Here is an 18,255-nt window from a genome sequence, read left to right as displayed (position 1 = left end):
GGTGCCGGCATCTGAATCCAACTCTCTGAAGCCAGTGCCCCAAAGCCTGGAGCATCCTTCCGCTTCGTGGGCTGTATTCCCGCAGGTCCTGCCTACGCTTCCCACTGTGGGGCATTACGCATTCAGCACACGAGTGAGAATTTCAACAAGAGCCCAGCTGCTGCTCAGGTGTGAAAAGCAAACGCTCGGATTTTCAGCAGAGATCAGCCCAGTGGGCAGGCGTGCTGGGCTGGAGACACGCGGACGTTTCCCAGTGGGAATGCGGCGTGCCTGGCCCCCCTGCAAAAATCCAGCCTTCATTGTGGCGGCTTGGAGCTCACCCCTGACACAGCGAGGAAACCCAGAAGGCAAGAGAATACAGAGCTCAAGCTGCGACTGGAGATAGAGCGAGAAGGAGCCGCACGAAAGGAGGGAGGCAAAGAAAGAACAGGAGAGATGAGAGATTGCAGCGGTGTCAGAAGCACAGGCGAAGCCCAGCCATCTCTGAAGGCTTGCTTGCTCTGCTCTGTGGCTTGAAAATAATTTCACACCAGTTTCTTTTTCCAGCCCGGCTGCCTAGACAAAGATAGGAGCTGAGATTGCGAGGGACTGAGCAAACAAGCAGCAGATGAGCAACACTGGCTGCAGGCAAAAATGCTACCTGAAAAGAAACCTTGATTAGAAATGTAAAGAGAGAGCAAAAGATGCTCGGTCTGATTACAGATCGACTCTGCAAAGTTAATTGTTCACCAGATTGTAATCTGGGCTTTCGCATCTACATTAATCAACAGGTTGCTTTCTGCTATCAGTTTTCCCTTCACAAACAGCAGAAGCAAGTTAATTTAGAGAAAAGCAAACCCAGCAGGTCAAACCTCTGCACGGGCAGAGTTTGCTGAAAGCAGCTGAAGGGCCTTTTTTAAATAGAGACCTTTTATTGTTTTTCTACCTGTAAAGAAGTAAATCGAGACTATGTCATCAATCAGAGCTGACCTTTCAGGGTTCCAGGACACTAATTACACAGAGAGGAACTCACTCCAGGCTGGGTTGGGATCTTTTCCGAACTCTGTAGCTGGCCCCGGAGCCAAGACCCCCTGCCCTATCGCCTGGAGAAGCTGCTTTAAGTTTGCCTCAATTTCCCTGAGCATGGAAGGAGAATTCGGGACGCTCCTACTCAGTATAAACCCTCCTGGAAACTCTTACTATTATTTGGACATGACTCCAAACATGTGTCCCAGATTTTCTGGTGATTCTCAGACCTCCTGGCCCAAACCTCAGGTCTGTATGGAAGCCAGAGGAATGTCTCAGGGTTTACAAGGATTGACCAAACATTCATTTCTCTCCAGAAGGCCAGACCATGGGGATGGCCTCAGTGGAAACTGCAACGTGGATATTTTAATGCAAACACAACATATGGAAAGTGCATATACAGGTTTCCATCTCACCAAAGGGAACGGCGGGATCCTCATGGACTTGGGAGATGAAAACTCAATTCCCTGCGCTACCACAGGCTCCCTTCAGCAAGTCAGTTGGGCTCTCAGCTTTCCCATATGCAAACTGAAGCTGCCTCCATCTATTTTGTCTCGTTACAGCGCCAGCAACAGTAGGGAAAAACTGTCTCCTCCTGTCCCCGTGCTCTTGGCACAGCAGGGCTGTACCCCAGCCCCTGCCCAACTCCCACAAACAAGACCCCAGCGATGGCAATGAACGCATACGGATGGCAGCAGCTAAAGATTTAAAGCAGATCGTTTGGAAGCCAGTAAAAAGCAGCCGGGCACGTCAGCTGCATTTCAGTCACCTGTACCGTATGAATATGTGACACCATCACTTCACTCTTTGTCACTCGCTTGCCAGCACAGCCTGTCTGAAGGGTCCATTCAGGGGACCACAAAGAGTGCTTGTTTAGTGAAAGGGGCCTTCACAGCATCGAGACAAGCCTTTTAGTGCTTCCATGCCTATCTCTGCCAGCATCCCAAAGCTCTGTAGATCTCAGGGGGCAAACCTCTGAGAACAAAGCAAGGTCAAGTGTTAACAGATGGGGGAACGCAGACATGGGGATGCGGTGACGTGTCCAAGGTCAGACAGAATCCATGGCAAGGCCAGGGACAGGGTCAGATCTCCAGAGTCCTGTTCTTTAGTCAGAAATTTTCCTCTCTTCTCCAAGCAGGATAAGTGAGGAGGAACTCCCGGCCATTGCTGGCGAGGTTGTTCCACTACTCATTTGTTAGTTGCCCTCATTTGGACGTGGTACCAATACTTTCCTGCATTGGTGAGTAAGTCTGGGCTCTTGGAAACACATCTGTGAAATCTGCAAAACCTCCCATCAAAAGGGGTCCCGCCCAGAGATCGGGCACCAAAACTTGCACAGAAGTCTCCTGGCATGGCAAAGAGAGTCTAAAAATCATCAAACTGTAAGCTGGATGCCTCACACACACAGACACAGATGAAGTTTCATGGATGGGGTACCAGCTGGTGAACCAGGTGCCCTCCTCCTGTTCCTGCCTCTGTTCCTTCTCTGCGTCAGGCTCTTGGACACCTCACATCCCATCCATGTACTTGTATCTTCTCCAGGGAGGAAAAGATGCAGAAATGCACTGTGAGATCTCAGTGTGCCACCACTGATGTGTCCCCGCTGACGCTAACTGACCAATTATCTACTGGCCTGATCTTTGCATCCAGGGAATCTTTTCAGGATCATGGGAACTGGTTTTCATGACCCAGATGCCCTGTCAATGCCTCGTGAGGCTGGAAAACAAGACTCTGCTTGCATTTACCACATTTCAGCTCGGTGTGTTAGCACATGTTGCAGATCTACATGCTGCCCCATTACCACTGAGGCGGAAATTAGTCCTGTTTCCTTGCGGGAAGAGGGTCCTGTCCGAAGGCACTTGCCCTTTCGCAAATCTCATCCTGAGGCACCAACTTTCTGCCTGCCGCTTGTTCAAAGCGCTTCCCCTTCAGGCACCTTCTCCAACCCCCAGCACACACACATCGCACCGTTCATTTGGTTGATGCAGAACACAAAAAAACCCAATGCCAGCAGCCCCAGGCCTGACCTTGATGCTTTCTTCTTTTCAGAGCTAATGCCACCATTATGCCCACCAGCCCAGCATGCTCATTCCAGTTTGTTTTCACAGACAGTTTATTAAAGGCTGACTTTCCAGGAGCTAGTGCTGGCATGGCTGGGAGAGCTGCTCTCAACGGGTGGTTTTGTCTGTGGAGCTCCTTGCCAGCGAGGAGCGGGACAGGCGTTCTGGGCGCAAGCTCTCTACACCCCTGGGAACTTGTCAGAGCAACAGGCGTGTTGGAGAGATGCAGCTGATACTGACAGCCACACAAAAATGCAGCGCAAGGAGAATGCCATGCTGCCAGCCGGCCAGCAGCTGGGCTCCAGCCTGAGCAAGGGAACCCACCAGACAGACCCCCCACGTCAGCCCCCCTGCAAGCCCCCCTGGACGCTTTCACAGTGGAGACAGAAGGGTCCCCCCCAGGTCCTTCGCAGAGGGACCCATGCTGGGGGTGTCCACCAAACCGTGCGCGTTGGAGAAGTCGATAGTGAGTGAAGGGTTGACCAGGGCTCCCTAAACCACATTTAGGACCAAGACGCGCAGGGATCTCCTCCACCAGGGAAGGGACAGCTATAAATTCTTGCTGCGCCTGCTACAGAGCCGAACCCTCCCTCACCGTAACTCCAACTTTACCCATCCCCTCCCTTAAGCCCAAAACAGCCCCGAAGGCAGCGACAGCCCCCGGCCGGGGCCGCGGGGGGGGCAGGCAGGGGGGTCCGCCGCCCGCCGCCCCCTCTCCCCGGACTCACCGGCCGCCGAGCAGGTCGCTCTCCCTCCTTCCTCCTTCCTGCCGCCGCCGCGCCGGGTCCCGGGGAAGAGCGGGGGCGGCGCCGCGGGGCCGCACCGGGGACCGGCTGGGAGCCGGAGCCGGTGCCGGAGGAGGTCGGGAGCGGGGCCGGTGCTGGAACAGAAGCGGTGCCGATGCCGGAGAGAGTCTGGAGCGGTGCCGGAGCAGAAGCGGTGCCGTAGTCGATACCGGTGCCGGAAGGGGTTGAACCGGTGCCGGAGTCGGTGCGGCGCCGGTGCTGGAAGGGGTTGGAGCGGTGCGGGTGCGGGTGCGGGAGCAGGAGCGGTGCCGGAGGCGGTGCGGGCGCGGTGCCGGTGCGGGACCCGGCGCGGTGCGGTGCCGGCTCTGGGCTCGGTGCGGCGCTGGCTCCTCCCCGCCGCAGCCCGGGGATGAGGATCCCGTTCGGCCCCGCTGCCCCCGCCGGCGGCCCGGGACGGGACGGGACGGGCGGGAGCCGGCCCCGCTCGGCGGCTCTGCGGGCTGGCGAGCCGCGCAAGCAGGCAGATGCCAGCCCCAGCACAGCGGCCGGGGGAGTTCCCTCCTGGAGCTCTTCTACTCGTCCTTGAGGCTCTTGGCAGATACCGGGAAACAGGGGGCACGCTCGGGACCCGGCGGGGGCCGTGGGCTGCCTGCGGCCCTTGGAAATGTCAGCCTCTGTCGCTCCAGCGGGTTTATGTGTTTAGCAGCGGCTTCACCATCTATTCCAGCTATTTATTGTCTTATATTTAGCCAAACATTCTCAGTTTGCCAAAAATAGACCAGCCATGGAAATAAATCAGGCTGACTGGAGGTGCCAACATTGTCTGTCTGAAACTAATTAATTTCTTATATCCCTCGCCTATATTAATCCTCGCCTTTCCTCTGCAGACCATCCTGCCTGTCAGTAGAGTTTTTGTAATTAGCGGGTATTATGCCTAAATCTGGGGGATGTGCAGGAGGTTTAATGTGGCAGGGGAAGGCAGAGGGATGCCAGCGGGACACCTGGGCAGGGAAGGAGCAAAATCCATCCACACAGAGTATGGAAAGCAGGAACCTGGAAGACCCAGCAGAGCTGGTGAGGAGCAGGAAAGGGGGCACAAGCTCTCTGGGGGGGAATCTTATCACAAGGGAGCATATAGGATCTTCTCCTTTCCAGACATATGAGATTCCACAAGGAAGCCTGTCCAGAAGACACAAATTGGGGCTTCCTTAGTTCTGCTGCTGACAGAACTCCTTTTTCCCTTTTTCTATTTGAATGTGGGAGTCTTGGGGGACTTGCTGACTCTCATTTCTTATATTAGAACCATCAAGCTTGTTGGGAGACACTTTGAGGAACAGGAAAGTGGTTCACAGATGGCATTGCAGAAGCGTGAAAGCTGAGCCCCTATCGAGGAAAGGGATGTTTTGCCAGGATCCATCTTGTTTGTTGACCCATGGCAACACCCAGCCAAGACCTGAAGCCCTCAGTAATGCTCCTCTGCCCTGTAAGTGGGGTAAAACATTCGACACCAGCTCTTCAGTTACCCTGTTCAGTGAGCAGGCGAGGTGAGACTCGTCTGAGCACACAGGGCTGAACGAACGGGCTCTGAACTGGAACTGCCCCTCCAGAAGCAGACGTGGAGTTCAAGCCCATTGCCCCAGCTGGGGCACGATGACTTTGCAGCAGGGGTAAGACCCCATCCTCCGCGACATGGGGCGAGCGGCTTCTTCTCACTGCCCTGAGCAGCTTGTTTCTCACCTGCATCGTGGGGATTTGCATCCTTTGCTCCGCAGGGCTCAGGGAGGAGCAGCAAAGGGTGAGACCCCGAAGCACGATGTGCAGGCTGCCTCTCGCGAACGGCTCGCGTGAGCGACTGCCCTCCCCTAACCCCTGGTCAATGAGTACCTGCTCATGTGGGCTGCAAAGTCAGCAGCGGCTCCATGTGACGTTAGCCATCATGCTCCCTTTAGGCCGCTGGCTGCAGAAACTGGCTCATTTTCCGCAGCCCAGCCAGGCTCTGGCATGTCTCTGACTTCCACACGTATCGATCCCCTCTATTTAAAGGGGAGATGTCTCCGGGAGGGAGATGTCTCAAACGCTTCTGTGCCGTTCCCAGCACAGTGCAGCCCTCGGCGTAACAACTGCTGCCACACACTCCGTACCACAGCGATGCGACCACCTGGCACTGTAAGTCCAGTTTAAAACAGAAAGCAAAGGAGATCCCCAGCAAAAGCTACGGCTAATTAAGGAAAGGAAGCCCCTGAACCGGAGATGGAGGGAGAAGCCAGCTCTAAGAGAAACTGATGTGCAAAGGGCAAGTGTGTTACAAGCAATTAGTGGACACAGACACGAGCTCGGTGGCTGTGTCACACCAGCTGCTTATTGGTGCGTAACATTCCTCATAAACATAAATTACAATAATCAGCGTGGCAAGGAAGGGACTGCTGGAAGCCCGGGAGGGCTGGCTTTGGGAGGAGGATGCGGAGAGGCAGAGCACCCGGCCAGCAGGGATTCCTGGACACGATGGGAGGGGAGCTGCCTTACGGCGTGATGGATGGATGTCCACCAGTGTGGGGGACACGAACACAGTACATCTCCCTGGCAGACGGACGTGGTACTAACGAGGCTCTGCCCCGTGTAACGGGGCTGGGTCCGTTCCACCAATAATAGCCCAAAGCAAACTGTCCCTTAATGTGTGCTCTGTGAAGGGCAACACGGGCCGAGGTCGCTGGTGTTGAACTTGGCACCCACCAGCGGATGCCTCTGCAATACTGAGCGCTGCGTTTGCAAGGCAAGTGCCCGCAGGGCGTTTTTCAAACGTGCCAACTTAATGGCTGAGCAAAAGGCAGGCGTACTTGGGGTTTGCGAGTTTTTTTGCTGGAATTACTTTGGGTTCTGGAGTTGTTTTTTTCCCTTTTCTTTCATCATGACGAAATCGCATAGCCTTATGGAGTTCCAGAGGAAACCAGGTATGAAAATGGGCTCACTGTAGTTAGGAATATTTTGTAAAAAAATGGGTCTGGCTGGAAAACTACAAGACTTGGTGTAAGTCCGTGGTTGTGATCACCTCAGCTCATGCTGGAGGAGATTTTGCTGAGCAAATCCTTGTCCTTCTCCTCCAGGTATGCAATTCCTAGGCCATCCCTCGCTTGCTGCAGCCCACAGCTGCTCTCCCTTTTGGTATAAATTGCATCTTTTGAAGACACACAGGCTGAGCTTCCTCACCTGGGGCCCGTCTGCCGTCACCTTCCTGCAAACGGCACCTCGGCCCAGCTGTGTGCTCGGCTGGAACGGGAAAGAAGGGGAGGTGTGAAGGAGAGGAGGCTGCAGCAAGCAGAGAGCCAGGTCTGACGGAGACCTGCACGCTCGTGTCTGCCCCCGTCCCGCGGCGCAGGGCTGGCTGGGGGCTGTAACCGGGCAGGGCTGCCATGGGCATAGCGTGGAATGGTGGCTCTGAGCTGCTCATGCGGTTACTGCAGTCCTGGCACTTCCCCCGGGTAGAAGGAATCCTGTTTCTGCTGTACACCAGGAGATCACGCACCATCCTCGCCTCTCCTGAAGAGCCATCCCCAGGAACACCGGGCAGAGCTGCTCAGCTGGGAAAATGGTCCTTCTCTTTCTCAGGCTGGGAGCGGCATGCAGGCTGGAGTGATTTTCAGGAGCAGCAGGGAAGGCAGCAGCATCCTGAGCAGCATTTTAATCACAGACCCAAGGGGTTTGCTAAGGCTGCTCCTCTCCAGAACCTTCCTTGCCAGCAAACACCACCGCAGAGATGTGAGAGGGACCATGGGATGCTGAGGGGTGAGCGGGGAGAGCGGTCCTAGCCCCACAGCCGATGCAAGGGCAGGCACAGGGTGCGAGACTCCGCTCTGCGTCCCTTGTCCCTGCGGAAACCTGCCCCAGCACAGGGGTACGGGAGCACGGCACGGCCTGACACGGCACTAGAGCCCGGCTTGTACGACTGCGCTCTGCCCCAGGCGTGCTCCCTGCCTGGATCCTGGCCAGGCACATTAAATCCTCCCGTTTCTCCCTCACATGGTGAGGCCCCGGCGGGGACACTGCATCCAGCCCCAGGCGCCAGCTTGGGGAGAGAGGAGGGAGAGTGCCCAGGGCGGTCTGGGGACAGCCAGAGGGGTTGGCAGACCTGTCTCCGGAGGGGACCAGGGCAGTTCAGGCTGTTTAGCCTGGAGGGGGAAAAGCCGAGCAGAGGTGATAGCTGCCTCCAAATGCATAAAAGTGGGAGGGAGCAGCCTGTCCTCTGTTACAGCCATGCCAAGCATCCTTTGCAGGCAGCTGTAAGAACACATAATTTTTGCTGTAAGTTGCTAGCCCCCGTTTAATACCCCTCCCCAGACTGGGGGGGCAGCCCAGGCCATCTGTCCCGCTGTAAGTTCCCTGTGCAGCACCCTGCAGAGAGGCAGGAGCTCACCTATGAAGTCTCCAGGCTGGGGGGACTTGAGTCAAATCCAAAGTGGAAGTCGTTTGGATGTGCTTAGCAGGGATCCGAATGGAGTGAAGATCCCGAAACGCAGCAAGCAATGATGTGCCAGGCCCAGTAAGGGCCAGTTAAGAAAGATACGGCTGCCGAGCAGTGCTCTACCCAGTGGGCATCACTGTCTCCCTAGAGAGAGGTCCGGAGCTGCAATCCACAACGCGGTGCTCTCACGTAAGAGCCCTGGCAATCCCAGTAAAAGCAGGAAGTATATTAAACCTGACAGCTTAGACTGGAGCATTAGAGAAACGGCAGCAACGTGAATGTGCTTGACTTATCGAGGAAACGCAGGTCAGCTCCAGGGGGGTTTCACCTGTTTTCTTCCTGCAGCTCCTCCGGCTTTGTTTCCCCGTCTGCTCAGAGCAGCATCGGGGCTGCACATCCCTCCGGATCCCCCAGCAGCTCAGAGGCACGTTTTCTCCCCCGCTGAACTCACATGGGCACGCATGTGTGCCGCTCCAAGGCAAGCGGCTGTGTGTAGGTCTGCGGGGAATATTTTACAGTCACTGCATCCAGGCGGCGGTTCCCTTCCCCGCTGCCCTGACATTCAATAGTAACGCAGGCACCGAGTCATGGAAAGAAAATGTGTTCAATGCCTCCCCTGCCCGTGGACGGCTCTCCCTTGTGCACACGCAGGCATGTGGAAATCATTGCCCAGAGACCAGCGCTGCATTTCAGCAACAATCTCAGCGCTTTAGTTTAAAGGCTGGCTGCGAAGCCAAGGAAAACTGGCAAATGGGCCCCGGGCTTGATGGCCCAGCCTGGCATGTCAGGGCTGCTCCTTCCCAGCGCTGGAGGGGCCAAATGCCCCCGCTGCTGTCCTCGGGGGCGGTGGCTGCTGCTGCATCCCAAGGCTCAGCCTGTGACTGTGCCCGGTGCCAACATGGGGGGCAATGGCTGTAGGTCACCCCCATTTGACAGACTTCCCCCCTCCAAGTTACATCTCTGTTGGGCATGTGCAACTCTACTGACTCTGAAAATGGAACTGGGCAAGAGGAAAGGAATGTTGTTATTCCCATTTGGCAGGCAGGTGAACTGAGGAGCAGGAGAAACGGAGACGAGTTCAGATACCCTGATTAACGCAGACAAGTGCTTCTTCCCAGAGCTGAGGGAGCTCCTCGAGGTCCCACCGCAGATCTCTAACAACGTTCATAGCCCAGATGAACCGCAACCTGCTCGTCCCGCACGGGAATTGACTCTCTGTGAACACCAAGCATCCTGAAACTAAACTCGCTGTAAATCGCTGCGTAAGCTGACGTGCTGCATGCAAAATAAAGTCACCATCCACAAAGTGCAGCTGGCCAAAGTACAGCTGACCATGGCAACCACCAGGCCAATTGCAAACCAGTGAATCCAGCAGCATCTCCTCTTAATTTTGCCTGTGGAGCATCGCCATAACAACAGAACCACCAATCCACGCCAGAGATTCATGCATTTAGCAACCAAAAGCTGCCAAATTATAAAAAAAGGAAAAAAATTATGCACAAAGTATTTCCTCCACAATCCTACTGTAAGTGTGCAAAACTCCAGCAGCACGATGGGCAAAGCCAGAAAAAATGCAGAGAGTACGATGGATACCAAAACATCTCCCCCAGCAAGTAGCTCTGCAAGAAAAGCATCCATTGCCCTGCCAGTGGTACCACTGGAAGGTGAGTTTGGCCTTGGGTTTTGGCATTTCCCTTTGGGCTCTGTGCGCCCTCCTCCCTGTGACACAGCAGAGAGAAAGGCTCAATGCAAAGGCAAGGCTGGCACGCAGAACCAGGGCCGACGCTCACTAACTCTGATCTTCACCCAGCCATGGGACCTGCAGAAACCCAGCAATATTGCTCTGCTTGAGGGTTTCCAGGGGGGTTTAACAGGGGTTAAAGCATCTCAGCTCTGCGGAGAGGAGCCCAGGCGCCAGCGCTGCAGTTCAAAAGTAACCAAACGCTGGCCCCGAAGGAGTTTGCTCCTGTGAGCGGACCTTGTCCCTCATCGCCCGGAGTGAAGCGAGTGCGGGGAGGAGATAAGTTATTTTTTCAGAGAACAATCCATCTCTCTGCCACTGACTCACTGACAAGCTTCCCCTTTCCAAGGCAGTTCACGAGGTGAGCCGCGGGCTGAACACTCCGTCCTCTCTGCTGGGAAGAGGTGAGTGAGTGCACCGAGGGCTTCCATCTCTGCTTCCTCTTGGGAGCAAGGAGCACCGGGCTTAAAGTACTGCAGGGGAATGCGTCTGGGCAAACCCAACACACCAGATGCTTCTCTTCCCCAGCATACACCAGAAACACCAGCAAAGTGCCTGGTGCTTTCCCGCTGACAGAAAGCGGGAGTCCCTTCTTGGACCGAGACCAGACCAGTGATTAAGAACAGAGCATCAGACGGGGTTTTCCAGCCCAAAGCAGGAAGGCCCCTATTAGCAGGATGCAATCCTTTGGCCTAGGCGGTGCAGGAGGTCTGGCTGGAGAGCAATAAAGACTCTTCCGAGCCCCTGGGCACAGGAATGGATGGATGGAAAGGGAGGAGCCACGGCAGCGGGCTGGCACTATTCAGCAAGAACAGCTTGGGTGGCACCAGAAAGGGACTCCCTCACTGCTGACTATGACAGCCTCAGGATGCTAAGCCAGGATTTGCTGCTTGCCTCACAGTCTGTTAGCTATTTTCAGCCCAAATGAGGAATCCAACCCGGCTTTGACTTCCCAAAACATTGATGCAGGCAGAAACTTCAGCGGGCATTAGAGGGATGATAAATGCAAGAACATTTCCAAAAAAGAGAGCCAAGAAAGGGCTTGAACTGCAGTGCTGGACACAGGCATGGTGGGGCAGAGAGCAAAGCATCCCGGAGAGGGCAGGAATGGTAGGGATGTGCCCAAGAAAGATGCTTGGCTTAGCTGGGAGAGGAGTGGGCGCAGTCCCACCTCCGTGTATGTGCTGGCGCTTGTGCCAGCCCAGCTCGCGGCGTCTGGGAGCCGCTCAGCCCACACGGGTCTATCGAGGCGGCTGGAGCTGATGTTCACCCCACACCGCCTGCTACCCCGTCTGACATCCCCCACCGCTGCTGTTATAATTAGGGAACTGGAGCAGATGGCAGCTGAAAAGAGGAAAAAAAAAAAATCTCATACACAGCTGCTACTTGCTGTGAGCAAGTCCTTCCCTCTTCGGCAAGTCAGGAGGATGGCAGCTCCTGTCGTCGGAGGGGGAGCTGCTGGGACAGGGGGCTGCAGTGACAATGTCCCCCAAAGCCTCCCAGTGGGGGGCTGAGGGCTGCTGGGGGGCAGCCATGGGGTGTGAACCACAGCGTGGCCAGTGACAAGGCACCGGTGGCACCACGGGAGCCCCGGGGTCCCTCTTCCTTGTGGCCCCGAGGGCTCCTGCGGGTCCGTGCGCCTCAGGGTCAGCTCCTGTCTTCATCCCAGCAGGCTTTAAGGAAACCTGCACGTGAATACAACGCTGCTCCGGTCTTCTGCCTCCACAATAAACATTTGCAGGCTCCTCCGTGCTGCTTCTCCCCTGGGTGAAAACAAAACCGGCTGGTGCGGGCAGGGCAGACAAGGACCTTGCCCCCTCCTTCCCAGCTAGCAAACACAGGCGCATCGACAGCGAAGGTTGTGATGGGCAGAGAGAAGTTCCTGGAGGTGAGACTCGGTGGCAAAGCCTTGCAGGACTGCCTGCACCCAGGGAAAACCTGAAGCATCCCAGGGACAGCATGCAGCACCGTGCAGGCACAGCACGGGTCCTGCTCCGGGCTGTGGGGAGCCGGGCTGCCTTCCCCCCGCAGAGAAGGGCTTTCGGGCTGCAGGCCAGAACTTGCTTTAACTGGCGCTGAGGCATCTGCCCAGGAGAAAACCACCCGCGGGCTGGTGGCAGGCGGCGCCCTGCAGGGCAATCTCTGGGGAGAATGTGCAGCACAAGCCTCTTCCCAGCTGAACGCACCTATTATTTCATTAGCGCTGCGACTCCCCAGCCAATAAGTGCTCTAACGGCATGTTGAGTCTCCTCTTCTGCTCGCATGCTGCGCACCTGCTATAAACACAGCCTGAAATCATCTTCCCTGACAGGCCGCAGAGAAGCTTTCCCGCTGACTTCTTTTGTCTGGAAGAGGCTCAAGATTCATTCCGACAGACGCTGAGCGCTCTGCGGACGGGGCGGCCGCAGCCCAGCACGCTCCGCGGGTCCCAGCCTGATCCTGCCCTTGGCTCGTCTGGTTTTCCGAATGCTGAGCCTCCACAGCATGGTGAAATCGCTGGTGGGTGCACAGCCAGGGCTTCTCACCTCGGCATCCCACCCACAGCATCACCAAAGGGCTCCCAGGACTGCTCCCAAGACTTGTAGCTGTAGGAAACACTGTCTTTGCAGTCGTTTCTAGCTCTGGGGTAAAGCACGAGGTCGTTCCATTGCCTGCCATCCCTGTGCATCAAATCACTCGGCCAGAAGCCTTTCCAAATCCTGAAAAAGGGCCCTGGAGGCTCATCCAGTCATGGTGGTTCATACAAGCTCGATGCTCTGAACCAGAGCAGGATGCCCCGGGACTGGAGGCTGCACTTGGTCATTTCAAGCCCTGCAATACAGGCGAAGAGACCACCTCTCCCTGGGCTCCGGCAGCAGCCAGGAGGGCTCACAGCAGGACTTCAAAGGACTCCACATTGCCTCATGCAAGCTCTGCCAGATGGAGTGGGCTGGAAGCGGCAGATGGGACGGTACATTCGTGACCCTCAGGAGGTTTCAGAAATCGGAGCAACCCTGGTGCTGCACTTTGCTGTCCCCTCGCCTGTGCCGTGCCTTGGAGAGATCCAGCACTGACCAGCACAGGCATTCCTGTAGCCCAGCCACTGATGCCATTACTTTTGACTAAGTAAGGCACTTCCTAGAAAGACAAAAAAAAGTCAAAATACAGGTTTAAGGCAGGACTGTTCTGGATAAATCTACTCCCTTGCTGTCTCGCAGATTAAATCAATCAGCACCAGAGAAGGGGTCTGCATTTGGAGATGCTGAGGCTGATTCTCCTTGTGCTCATGCTGATTCAAGTTGGGAATAAATAAAGTCCCTAAAACTACTTTGATGTAGAACTGAGAGTGAGAGGAAAATACCGGTTCTGTTACCCAGCATATAGCCTTCCGTCTCTTGGTTTAGCGCTACTCAAAAGCCCCTTGGGTATAACCAACTTATTTTTAGCTGTTTACTTATTAAACAAACACAAGGGAAGGCTAAATGTCAAGGCATTTTTGCATACCGAGCTGGCCTCTGCACATTTATTCTGTCACATACAGGGATGCTGGACCAAGCTACTTCTCTGCTCTGGAGCCGGGGGTGGAGCAGGGCCAGCCAAGGAATGTGAGTCCTGCCTGGAAGCTGGTGCTGCTTGTGATCCCCCCCGCCCCAAACCTCTGGAAGCCAAGCACCTCCTGACTGTGGGATCATCTGCCAAAGGAGCGCAGTACCCATTTACCTGGCTGTATATATGATCTCCTTCCTGGTTTTTACCATATTTAACCCCTCCACACCCACAGCTAACAAGGAAACGTCCAGCTCCAGTGTCACAAGTGGAGAAGAAGCGAAGAGACTTGCCCAAGGTCGATGGCATCGTGTGGTGGAGCTGAGCACCGAGCAGGAGCCCCCCACAAGAGGTGAATCTCAGCACCATTTCGCTGCCTTATCCTCTCCGTGCCTCGCTTACAAAATATTTCAGGGAAACGTGCGTTTTCAGCACACGCACTGAGGTTTTGCAGGAGAGCGGGGTGGTGTTGCACAGGCTGGTGGCCATAAGGAATGATTTTTACAGGGGCTTGGTCCCCAACCTGCTTTGTGCCGGACCCTGGCTGGCAGCAGCTGAGCTCTCCTGGCCGGGAAAGCCCCAGCCGGTGTCTCCCATGAGCTGACACGAGCTCCTGGCAGGCTGGTCCCTGGCGTTCAGCAGCGTGCAGTGATTCCTGACGGTGATTCCTGCCGGGCTGGGAGGGCTGAGCGCGCCGGGAAGCTGCCTGCTCACCGGGATAGATAAAGCACAGCCGATCGGCTGTGACTCAGCACCCCGAGCCCATCTCAAGCATGATGAACAAGGGCTGAGCGCGCCGACGCCGTGCCAAGTGGCAAGTCCTGCTGCTGGCTGTGTGCCCTGCCTGCTGCCGAGCCCACCTGAAAGCCCTGGCCCTCCCAAGCAGGCAGAGGCAGGTCCTGCCAGGCTCGCAGCCCCGGGGCTACTGGTCGGACTGGCTGGCTCTAGGCAGCAGGACATGGCGCGTGGGGAGGCTGATAGACAGGGATCTGGGTATCTGTGGTGGCCCTCCTGCGAAAGGGGGTAGGGAGTGGGTGGCACAGAGCTGCCACAAATCCAGGTGTCCACAAGTTCTCTTTAGAGGAGGAAGAAGAGGGACCCGGCCATCTCTGCAGGATGTCTGGGCTCAGCATCTGGCGTCCAGAAATTTCACGGAATTTCAGAGTTGGAAGGGACCTCTCGAGGTCACCTAGTCCCACTCCCCTGCTAAAGCAGCATTGCCCAGAGCACATCCCTCAGGGCTGCATCCAGGCGGGTCTTGAAGGTCTCCAGAGAAGGGGACTCCACACCCTCCCTGGGCAGCCTGTTCTGGGGCTCTGTCACCCTCGCCGTAAAGAAGTTTTTCCTCATATGACACACAGATGACGACCGGGCAGGCCATCCGCACGGAGCAAGCGTGGGGGCTCTAGACTGTGGTGCGCGGCCCCTGTGCAGTGTGTGCCCCTGCATTTCTGCCTCTGAGGTCCAGAATACAGGACATTTTCTCCCAGGCAGTGGGCAGCCAGCATCACGGACCGTTGCAGGAGCTTTTTCCTGGAGAAGGAGCTTTTGCCCTTGTGACCTGTGCCCCTGCTGACCCCTTCTCAGCTCTTTTGTCCACGACACAGCGCCTTGGCTGTCCTGTCCCCCCTGCTCATGCCAGAGACAGGTTGTCCCCACGCTCGGGGGTGGGGGGGGCATCGCAGGAGTTTTTGGAAAATGCTTCCACCTCGTGGCCCTCTGGAGAAACGACGGGCTGGGAAATGCCAGGCTGCACCCACTCGACCCAGCAGAGACAGACACAAACAAGGCCGTGCCACCCTTTCTGCTCGCTCCGTTGCCTTCACCCAGGCTGAACGGGGGGTGCCCAGTCCCTCTGCCCCAGCCCTGGCCCTGCCTGGGTGCTGCCAGCAGCGCAGACCAGCCAGGGAGCTGGCAGTGGACCCTGGCAGCGCAGACCACCGCAGACCACCAAGCAGTGGACCCCCGACTTCCCAGCAGTGGTGTATCCCATGGGATAAGCATGGACTTCCCCAGGGCTGCCCTGCTGCTGCAGGGCTGAGGAGGAGTTAAAGCAGCCCCTGGTCTGTTAAAACACCATCCTGCCATCCCACGTGTGCGCACACGCAGGCACACAAGTGCTTGCAAAAGCTCAACCCGGGGGCGCCCGGAGCTGCCGAACCCGTTCTGCCAGGGGCAGGGGACACACACACACACACACACACACACACACAGAATCGCCACTCCTGGTTCCACTCCAAAATCTGCCTGCGCAGGCAGGTGGGGTGGGGAAGGAGTGGAAAAGCCTGGAGCGCACGGTGGTGAGCGCCGGGCACCTTGCGACACTCCGGGCTTCACCATGCAATCTTCCCTGGCCCGTGGGAAACGCTGCGGGGAGGGGGGGGGTGGGGGTGTCACACCTCTGTGTCGGGTCCCCATCCCGCTTCTGCCACCAACAGCGCCTGAAACCCCACGCAAGTCACTTCTGCTCCGCTGCGGGAGCCACCCAGGCTTTAATGCTCCGGGAAAAAGCCATCGGCTTGCACACGGAGTTCCCGCTGGGACACGGAGGTTTGGGCTGGATGTTGCGCGGGATCAGGATGAAACAGCCGCAGTTTTCTTCTGGGCCACAACTGCTCCACTTGGCACTGGACGTTTTTAAGACAAACGACCCCTCTGCTGCAATTCTCAGGCGGCATCTCCTTTCTCCCGGTGCCAGCCTCTCGTCCTGCTGCCCGCTAGCGGCTGGATTTGGGAAAAACACCTAAAAACCTGGCAGCGCTTCCCCCAACATGCTGCTACAGGCACCAGGTGGGCCTTTGTAAGGACGCTGTGGTTTAGGGCAGCTGTATCTCTCTGAAATATCCCCAAGGACTGACAACTACCCCTCATTTCTGCCCTCTGTGGAGCTCAGAAACCCAACTCAATAGGTGTATTTTAGAGGACGGAGCCACTCTTTTAGAATTTGCTTTCTCAACATCAACTACAGCTCTGCTGCAGCTCCCTGTAGCTTGCAAGGCTGTAAAACTCCTGCAGCGGAGGATGCGTTGCTCGACTGTGCCTGGCCAGCAGCAAACACGGTCCAACCATGTCACCGGTCGCATGAGCGCCAGATTTCTTGCACTACACTGCAATTTTGCAGGAACTCCCCCCGCTGTTCATCCAAGTGCTGTGCTGACGTGACCTGCCATCAGGTGACGTGACGAGCAGCATCAGAAATGCCTCTTTGCCAGCAGCTTTACCTCTCCTTGGAGGTTTGCCTCCAGCCAGGGCACCAAGGACTTCAGCTCCAGGCGGTGATGTCCCAGGTCCAGAGGTGCTGCCAAAATCTTCATCCTGTGCATCACACAAAGAGCAAAGCCCTCAGTTCCCACACGGACAAAGAGCAAAGCCCTCAGTTCCCACGCGGCCAATAGGATGCTCTTGCAACCTTGGGGTCTGCTGAAGAACAAAGCAAATAGCCGGATTTCCCCGGTGCGTCTGCTGTCCTAATGATCCCCTTTCGTCTGAACAGAGGTGAATGATTCGGTGTTTGCTAGGCATGAGCGAGACCCAGCTTCGTTTTGTGACAGCAGCAGCGTTAAAGTGATTACATTTTTAGTAGTTTTTGCTTTTGTTAAAAAAAAAAGAAGTCCATGAAGATAGCAAATCCATTTGCCACGCTCGTTATGTGCAAAAGGCGACGTGATTGTTCCTTCTGATGCCAGCGAGAGGACCGGAGTGCCATGGCGATGCTGCTGTGGAACAGCAGAGCTGGGTTAGAGGTGCCAAGTGTATGGACATCCTCACCGAGGCAGCTTCTCCATGCTTCTCCACCACCACCCGTCCACCACCACCCTCCAGGCAAGGGGGTCCCCGCTCTCCCTCCTGCCCCTGCACCCCGGACCGCACGCAGGAGCGGTAGGGTCTTGCCGACAGGAGACGGAATTAAATGAGCGACTTCCCTGCTGTCACAGCCAACACTGTGCAAATTGGAAACCTTTCAGCAGAGGAGACAACCAGGCTGCTCGTTGCCCGTTTGTGCTCGAACGCACCATCCCAACCCAGTCTGGGTTTGAACAGTCGGCAGAGTGAAAACCATTCCCAGGGGGAACCACTAATTAATGCAGAAGAATGAACAAACCTGCGGCTGATCGGCAAGCACACTAGATGCCGTTGGAAATGGTGTTTGTTACCCAAGAGACACTGCACAGCTCCTCGTAATCACGCAGGGATTTGTCAAAGGGGTGGACTAATTTCTCATGTTATCACGGACTGCAAATTTTGCGAGGAAAGTGGCTAGAGCTGCAGAGGAAGCTTTCCCAGCAGGGCCCGAGGGGAACGCGGCGACTCCGCCTGTGTTTGCAGAGAGCCTGAGAGAGCAGCCCCGCAGAAAAGCTGGATTCTCGCTTTGCGGCTGATTCAAACGTTCAGCTATTTCACTTGGCAAGATGGGTCCTGCACGGGGCTGACATCTAACAGGTAGGCAGGGGCTGAACAAGGATTCTAGCTGGGCTGCTCTTCCCAGCAACGGCTCTCACCTGCCATAGCGTGGGGAGAGGCAGCTTTAAAGGCAGGACGCCCATCTCGCTGTCCTGGCTGGGGCTCAAACGAAGAGCTCCCCGTTAATGAGGAGGAAGTAGGGCGCGGTGGAATCGGGAAGTGCTTTGTTCAAGCCCATACGGAGAGTTGGCACGTAAGGATCTACCGGGGGTTAATGAAAGGCCTGCTAAAGCGCGATGAGAAACCTGCCAGTCGCCATAC

General features: G+C 56.2%; 1 protein-coding gene across 2 annotated transcripts in view; it reads right to left on the bottom strand.

Annotated features, from left to right (window-relative positions):
• CDK18 (cyclin dependent kinase 18) overlaps positions 1–3,903 on the bottom strand; it is a 40,923-nt gene extending 37,020 nt beyond the window's left edge. The window contains exon 1 of one of the 2 annotated variants that reach the window (XM_063356435.1): positions 3,794–3,903. The gene's annotated coding sequence lies outside the window, so the exon portion shown is untranslated. The remainder of the gene's footprint in view (positions 1–3,793) is intronic. The other variant, XM_063356434.1, reaches the window with a different exon arrangement.
• Positions 3,904–18,255: the final 14,352 nt, after the last annotated feature.

This window comes from Chroicocephalus ridibundus, chromosome 20, assembly GCF_963924245.1.
Source record: "Chroicocephalus ridibundus chromosome 20, bChrRid1.1, whole genome shotgun sequence".
Taxonomy (NCBI): Eukaryota; Metazoa; Chordata; class Aves; order Charadriiformes; family Laridae; genus Chroicocephalus; species Chroicocephalus ridibundus.
Note: the sequence above shows the minus strand (reverse complement) of the source record. Positions and strands in the feature narration are given on the sequence as shown.